Source organism: Carlito syrichta, unplaced genomic scaffold (assembly GCF_000164805.1).
Source record: "Carlito syrichta isolate Samal-C Ts95f unplaced genomic scaffold, Tarsius_syrichta-2.0.1 Scaffold314544, whole genome shotgun sequence".
Taxonomy (NCBI): Eukaryota; Metazoa; Chordata; class Mammalia; order Primates; family Tarsiidae; genus Carlito; species Carlito syrichta.
Genome location: NW_007258640.1, coordinates 576,896 through 584,195, shown reverse-complemented (window position 1 = coordinate 584,195; position 7,300 = coordinate 576,896).

Genomic DNA, 7,300 nt, shown 5'->3' with positions numbered 1-7,300 from the left:
GAGAAGACTGAGGTACCAGAAATAACAAACAGCTCGCTTAAGGTCACTTGCTAGTTCCTGGCAAAGTCAGAGCTCAGATGCACGCATCTATCTACGACAATAGCAAAGAAGGTCGTGCATCTGAATGAGTGGTTGTGCCGTGCAGGCAAGTGAGTTTCACAGCTGTTGTGGAAGACAGAAATGAACATGTTCTGGAATCACCAAAGAGGAGGTTGTGGGGTTGAAAGGAGAGGTGTCATCAGGAGGGGCGGACATGCACAATGACACATTGAGGGGAGGAAAGGAAAGAAGAAGGAAACCAGCCTCAGTGAAAACGCAGCCTGGGCAGCGATGGAAGAAGACTCCCTGCTGGGAACTGCTCACACCAAGTCATGCACCTTCTGGTTCTCTGTCTTCAAATGGATGCCCCTTACAGTGCTGCTCACCGGGGTGTAAGCCCTACACCCTCCTACATGGGGCCACAGCATGACCTTTCTCCTCAATTACCTTCCAAGTCCAGCCACTTGCCCCCACAAAGCCAGAAACAAGCTAAACATACAATATAGGTTTTTCAATTAAGAATAATGATAAGAAGATTGCATATTTTTATTTCCAGGAGCACGGGAATACTAGTCCTGAGTTCATCTTCAGTTCAAGAACTGATTCGCCAAAATCTATCCATGCAAAACTACCACCAGTCTAATGTTCAGAATAAAACAATAAAAACAAATGAAAGCCCACTGTCTCTTTTGAGTTGCAGTTCTGAAGTGATTAACCAATTGATAGGTCTTTATAGTGGATTTATTATGTATTCAGCACCGTGGTAACAAAAGGACACTAGTTAGACAAATGTACAAATATTTTTAAAACACACAAAATTAGCTGGATGTGGTGGCTCACACCTGTAATCCCAGTACTTTGGGAGGTGGAGGTGAGAGGACTGCCTGAGCCCACAGGCTTGAGACCAGCCTGGGTAACATGGTGAGACCTCATCTCTCTAATAACTCAAAATACACAAAATAAAATGCACCTGTAGAGTGCTACTTACAAGGCGGTAATTATGTATTTTTAAGTCAACACTTGAATAACTTCAGAGAGAAATCATGGGTTATGAGAGATCAGTTGAAAATGAAAAGTTAGATCCAGAATATATAGTGACATACAAGCAATATAATGCAAAGCTACATGGATAAATTCAGACTTGCAGGTTGATAATACTCATATCTGTAAAATATTCAGATATTTGCCATCACATGCCAAAATATTCAGAAGATTGACCTTTTTTTCTTTTTTTGAGTTGGAGTCTCACTCTGTTGCGCAGGCTGTAGTGCAGTGGCATACTCACAGCAGCCTCGACCTGCTGGGCTCAGGTGATCCTTCCGCCTCAGCCTTCCAAGTAGCTGGAGCTACAGGCATGCACCACCATGCCCGGCTAATTTTTTTGATTTATTATAGAAACAAGGTCTCGCCAACTTGCCCAGGCTGGTCTCGAACCCCTGGGCTCAGGCAATCCTCTTGCCTCAGCCTCCCAAAGTGCTGGGATTACAGACTTGAGCCACCATGCCTGGCGACCGTTTTTTTCTGATGAAAAGTCTTGGTATTGAGAAGAGAGAAGCTTCCGTATCTGCACTTTCAAGTTTTCTTCTAAGTAAAATGCTGGCTTTGGGATAGAACAACAGCTTCTGCTCATTCTTGCAGATTTTTCATGTTATGAAGACTGATGAGGCCAAGGTACCTATGGGTACTATCCAACTAAATGAAAATTGTAAAAAGGAATTCTAGACAAAAGAGGACTGTGCTGTGTTCAAATTAAGTGCAGCCTCACCACTGCCTCACATAGCCAAGTCTACTGATTCAGGCCTGAGCTAGAATGAGGGAAACTCTAAACATGAACTTTATGGCTGGTGGTGTCCTTATTCATGGTTGTGGTTATTGAGAGCCTCTTTTCCTGAGGCCTTGATTTCTATCCGGAGAAGGGATCTCCAGGAGAGTGATGTGATGTGCCTAGGCATTCCCTCCCCATTGCTCACTCAACCTTCCCCAGGTGAAGCAGTGAGAGTCGCAGAGAAGGAAGCAAGCATGCCTCACTTGTCATCTTTCCCTTTCTCTTTTCAAAACCAGCCTATTTACAAAACACAAGCATTTAGATCAGCTCCCCTTGTAGTAAAGACCCTGCCCCCTCAGCTGTTCAGCTGTGGCACTGGGCCAGGTAGAAAGTATGAAACATTCAAGGAGCTGGGCTCGGTGGCTCAGCCTGTAATCCCACGCCTTTGGGAGGCTGAGGTGAGTGGATTGCCTGAGCCCGCGGGTTCGAGATCCGCCTGGGCACGGAGACCTCATCTCTACAATAAATCAAAAAATCAGCCGGCCGTGGTAGCGCATGCCTGTAGTTCCGGCTACTTGGAAGGCTGAAGCGGAAGGATCGCCAGAGCCCAGCAGGTCGAGGCTGCCTGGAGCGGCCACTGCACTCTAGTCTGGGCGACAGAGTGAGACTCCAACTCAAAAAAAAAAAAAAAGAAACATTCAAGGGTGAACTTTAGCACCCTTGTAGTGGACATACATCCACGCTGTGTCTTCTGATTATTTATCACTATTTTAGGATTTTCATCACCATTTTTCTGGCACCCATGGCGCTCTCAGTTAGTTCTGAACTAGAATATCTCCACCAACCCCCAAAATTGCAGTTATCTTGGTGACCATAAGTCTTTCCTTAATGTCTCTGTTAGGCATGGAAGAAAGGAACATAGTACAATCTGCTGTCTGGTGTCAATGGTGTAATCAATTATAAGGTGTCTAACTTAAAATAGATTTAACTAAAGTCACAGGGTATTGAGAGTTGGGGGAGATTCTGCTTTAAAGAGGACTCTAAGCATTCAATAAAGAATTCATGCTCTCACTATTGGCAAAGCTGGGTTCTAAAACTTGATGTGTAAGCCCCTTTATACCCTGCAAGTGTTTTACTGTAGAGATAATAAAAGCCAGGAGTTGTACGGATTGGATGAAATCTCTGTAGCTAGCCTGCTTGGGTTTGAAACTTGATCAGCCACTTGAAGGATTTCATAGAATCCAAGACATCAATGATCGTTAAGATGCATCATTATTTTATTAGCAATGACAAAACACGTGCATTTAAACGATGACACAATGCCTTAACAACAGTCCTGAGATACCCATGAATCACTCACAGCAGCCTCTGAATGCCCTGACATTTCTTTTATCTATTCAAAGAGATTTAGCAATTTCTCTTGCATTCTGTGGCATTGCTTCACGTGTGACAACTAATCCGTTTGCTCTGCATGTTATCTCAGCAACAGAACACAAACACAGCCTCATCCTTTTGCGGGTATTCCCCTTTCCAAGTAGTTAATTGATACTGGGTGAGAAAATATGGAATTGCAGTTATTCTTCCAGCGATAAATGTTTGCTTCACTAACGTCAAACTCACACTCCACTGCTCTACTACGAGATCTGTCTGGTTTTCCACAGTGATTTTTTTTCTTTTCAGTGATGAGAGCGTAAATGTCTAAATGAGTGTTGGAGGAAAAAAAAAAAAAACAGGCATGCTGCCTTAAACGTTTACCCTCTTGAATTTCAAAACAAACACGTTGCAACTAAACTCAAGAAGCGAGTATCAAGGATACACATAAAGGAAGTGGCATGAGGTCAGTGAGCATTTGTGTCCAGGCTCACACAGGCAAAGCAATGTCACCCCTCAGGACTGGAACCCCCATTGACTGGGAGATGCACACCTACTGCAAAGATCTTAGTGTATTAAAAAAAAATGGATATCATGCAATTGATAAAATACACTATTAGCATGTGACCTTAAACATATTATTTAACCTCTCCAAGCTTCACTGTACTCATCTGTAATGAGGGGATAATGGCATCACTCACTTCTCAAGGTTGGTCTCAGCTTAGCATCATGCCTTTCATTACATGTTAGTTGTTCTTATTTCAAATAAGAACAAGGCTTTTAGAGTACCCTGAAAGAGAACCTTCTAACTAGCAGAACAGTTAAAATAAAGGCACTCCGAGCAGTGAGAGGGCAAAGTATAATATAAAGACACAGGGGCTCCCAGGCAAAGTTAAAGGATGACTCTGATGCAGAAACGTGGGGCCCAGAGTGCCAGACTCTGGTTGTTGGCAAGTTCTACTCAGTTTAATGAAGACTTATTAACTATTATTTTGTATATTTGGGGCACCTGAAGCATAAACATGAATAATGTGTTTTTGTTTTTGTTTTTACCTTAAGGCTCTTTAGGTCTTCCTGGGATGAATGTCAAAGGACAAGGGTGTAGATGATGAAGGAGGGCTCTGGGAAGGAAACTGGGAGTTCAAAGGCAGAGGAAGAGGAAGAGGTGGTTAGCGTTTGTATGGGCCATTCATAAGACTAGAGCCACACGGAAGGAAGCCTACAGTTATGCTTTTTAACCAGCGGTGGAAGAAATAAAATCCAAGAAACTCCAATATTCAAGGCATTAGAAAACAGGAAAAAAATTTAAAAACTGCCCATAAACTGCTTGGGGTTTCTGGAGACAATACCATCCATGTTGCTATGGCTCTTATTTGCCAATGAGCAAAGCTCAGGAAGCTGGCAAGGCTGTCAGAGCAGCAAAAGCACCCACGTGAGCAGCCACATGGAGAGGAACTCTCTTGCTGGCCCAGTTCCCCAAGGACAGGGAGATTTAGGTTCATACTCTAGGGTGTATTACACTTTTAGGATGGAAAAAAAATGAGACTGGTATTTATTCCCTTTGTATCTTTTCCTTTCAAAATACCCACCACTTTGATGACTCTTAAGGAGCAAAATGAAATGGGTCGTGTGAAAGAAGTTGCTGTAAAGCAGAAGATGTTGTCTCTTAGGCCTCAGTCCACCACTCCATGTCGTCTCCGATATTTACTTGGCTTGTCAGATGTGGCAAATGTGGATGGCCTTCTTGTGAGCACTACTTCTGTCAAATGGCTGGGCATTAAAAAGTCACTAGAAGCACCCATTTCAGCTGCAGCAGAGGCCAAGCATCTAAGCTATATTTGTGTGCCCCAAGGCTTCCTTCTCAAGGGTCAGCCATCATGTGTCCTGCAAGGAGACCAGCTTTAGATTTCTGGTCAACCCAGCCACCCCTCCCCGCCCCTTCACTGCATTTCCTGGAGTATGTCAGCTCCAACTTTGGGACTGGAACTAGCAAGTCATTCAAACAATCAATAAGGCTCCGAAGGGCAGGGTACAGTTTTAGGCACAGCAGCTACAAATATTATATCCCACGAGTTTCAACTGAGTGAGAAACCAGATGGGCTTGTAAAGAGACTCTATACAGAGGGAGCAGCGTCTGAATTCTTCCTTGGGGGGGATTCATGGACAGGCATCTATACCTTGAAGACTGTACAGAAGTGGGCTAGGCAGAGGACACAGCACGTTCTAACATAATGAGACAGAAGCGAGAATTTGTGCAGGAAGAACTGGAAGCGGTTCAGGGAGAAAAGGACACAGGGTGGCCAGGATGAGGGGCAGAGCTGCCATCAAGAACACCAAAAGTGTGCAGCACCCTGAATGGGGATTTCACTGGAAAGGTAAAGAGGCACCACCAAAAGATTTTATGCAACATAAGGTCATGATAAAAATTCCATTTCAGAAAGACTGTTCTTCCCTTTTTTTGGAGGGATGTGGGGGACAGATTGGAAGCAGGGAGCTCTATGAGGCTGCTGCAATGGATCGTTCTTACAACATTTTTTTTTTTTTGCCTGAATAAATAGAAAGGTGAGAGACGGGAACTACTTTCAACAAACAGTAGTAAATATTTTTGTAGTCTTGGAGAGGTACTGACCATCTTTTGCGTCTTGTAGATGGAAAATATTAGCCAGAAGTTATATTTAAAAAAAGAAAAGGAAGAAGGAAGGAGGAAGAGAAGGAAGGAAGGAGGGAAGGAGAGTGGAAGGAAGTTAGTAAGGAAGCTCTACTAATTCAGCATTATATCTGAAAAGGAACTTTTGCACAATATTTATACATCTTACTTTAATATAGCTTAAATTGCATAAATCAATCATCCTGACGCTTATCAAACACAGAACTCAAGAATGGCAGCTAACAATAATAATAGTTCCTGTGTGAGTACACCTATTATTTATAATAATAAATGTGCTTATTACATATAGTGATAATTTTTAAATCTCTCCACTTCATTGGATTATTTGTACAACTAGAAGTGTTGGCTAATCACAATATTTGGTTTTTGAGACTTCTGCCATTGTATGTCAAATGCAGATAACACTATGATCTTTCTTTGATGATTCCAGTTCTTAAAGTGGCTCAGGTTGTTATTAGGATCATCAGTGCCTACAGGATGGTGCTGTGGATAGAGAGGTATTGGAATGAATGCGTAACAAGTAGACCATGTTTTTCTCTTTTATTTTAAGAAGCAAGAGTGAGAAAGCATATGCTGTGTGTGTGAGTGTACATAAAAAACATCAACATTTTGACTAATTGAGGATTCTAGATGTTTGGGTTAATTAAGGGAACTAGGCAATAGGGTTCCCATTCACTAAAATTTTGCAGTGAATGGATCCAAGAAAAAGAATATCTCAAAGGATTAAACATACTTTCAGTAAGAAAATGGCCATGAATTTTTAGTCTTCAAGGTAGCTCTGGATAAGTCATGTGGTATGTGCCTTTCTTTCTGTATAAACTAAAAATTATAACAATGATAATATCCAACGTGTGTATAACACTTGACCATTCGCTTTTTGCACATACCTCATTTAACTAAATGAGGTTTGCCTAGTTACCATATAGGCACAGAGGCATTCTTTATTGTGAGAGTACAATCAGTCCTTAGGATCAACTACACTAGAAGCTCTCTGTAGCACTGCTCCCAGTCCAGAGACATTCCTAATAAGCAGGTTATCAAAATGACTTGGCCATCAAATGGTTCCAAACATCAGGAGTCCTATGGCCTGAGTCCAGATAAAATTATGACAAAGGGGTAGTTTCTTTTCAGTGAATGTCAGAAAATAAAGTAGACTCTGGAAGGAAATTGCTCACTTGTTAAAAGCAAATTAAGTCTTGTGAGCTTTATGGTACAGTTTTATAGATTGCCACTTTGAGAGCACTGAATAAGATCCTGGAGCTCTGGAGGGCTTACTCACGAGTATATGCAAGTGTGTATGTGTGCACTAGTGATTTACTCCCAAGGAATAAATTATTCCACAACAGTAATCCTAAATAACTGCACGTCATCATTACGACAGTCTACTAATCAGAGAGTGATCCCAGTGATATCAAATTAAAAAAAAAAAAAGGAGTTCTCTAAATGAAAAGGAAGCA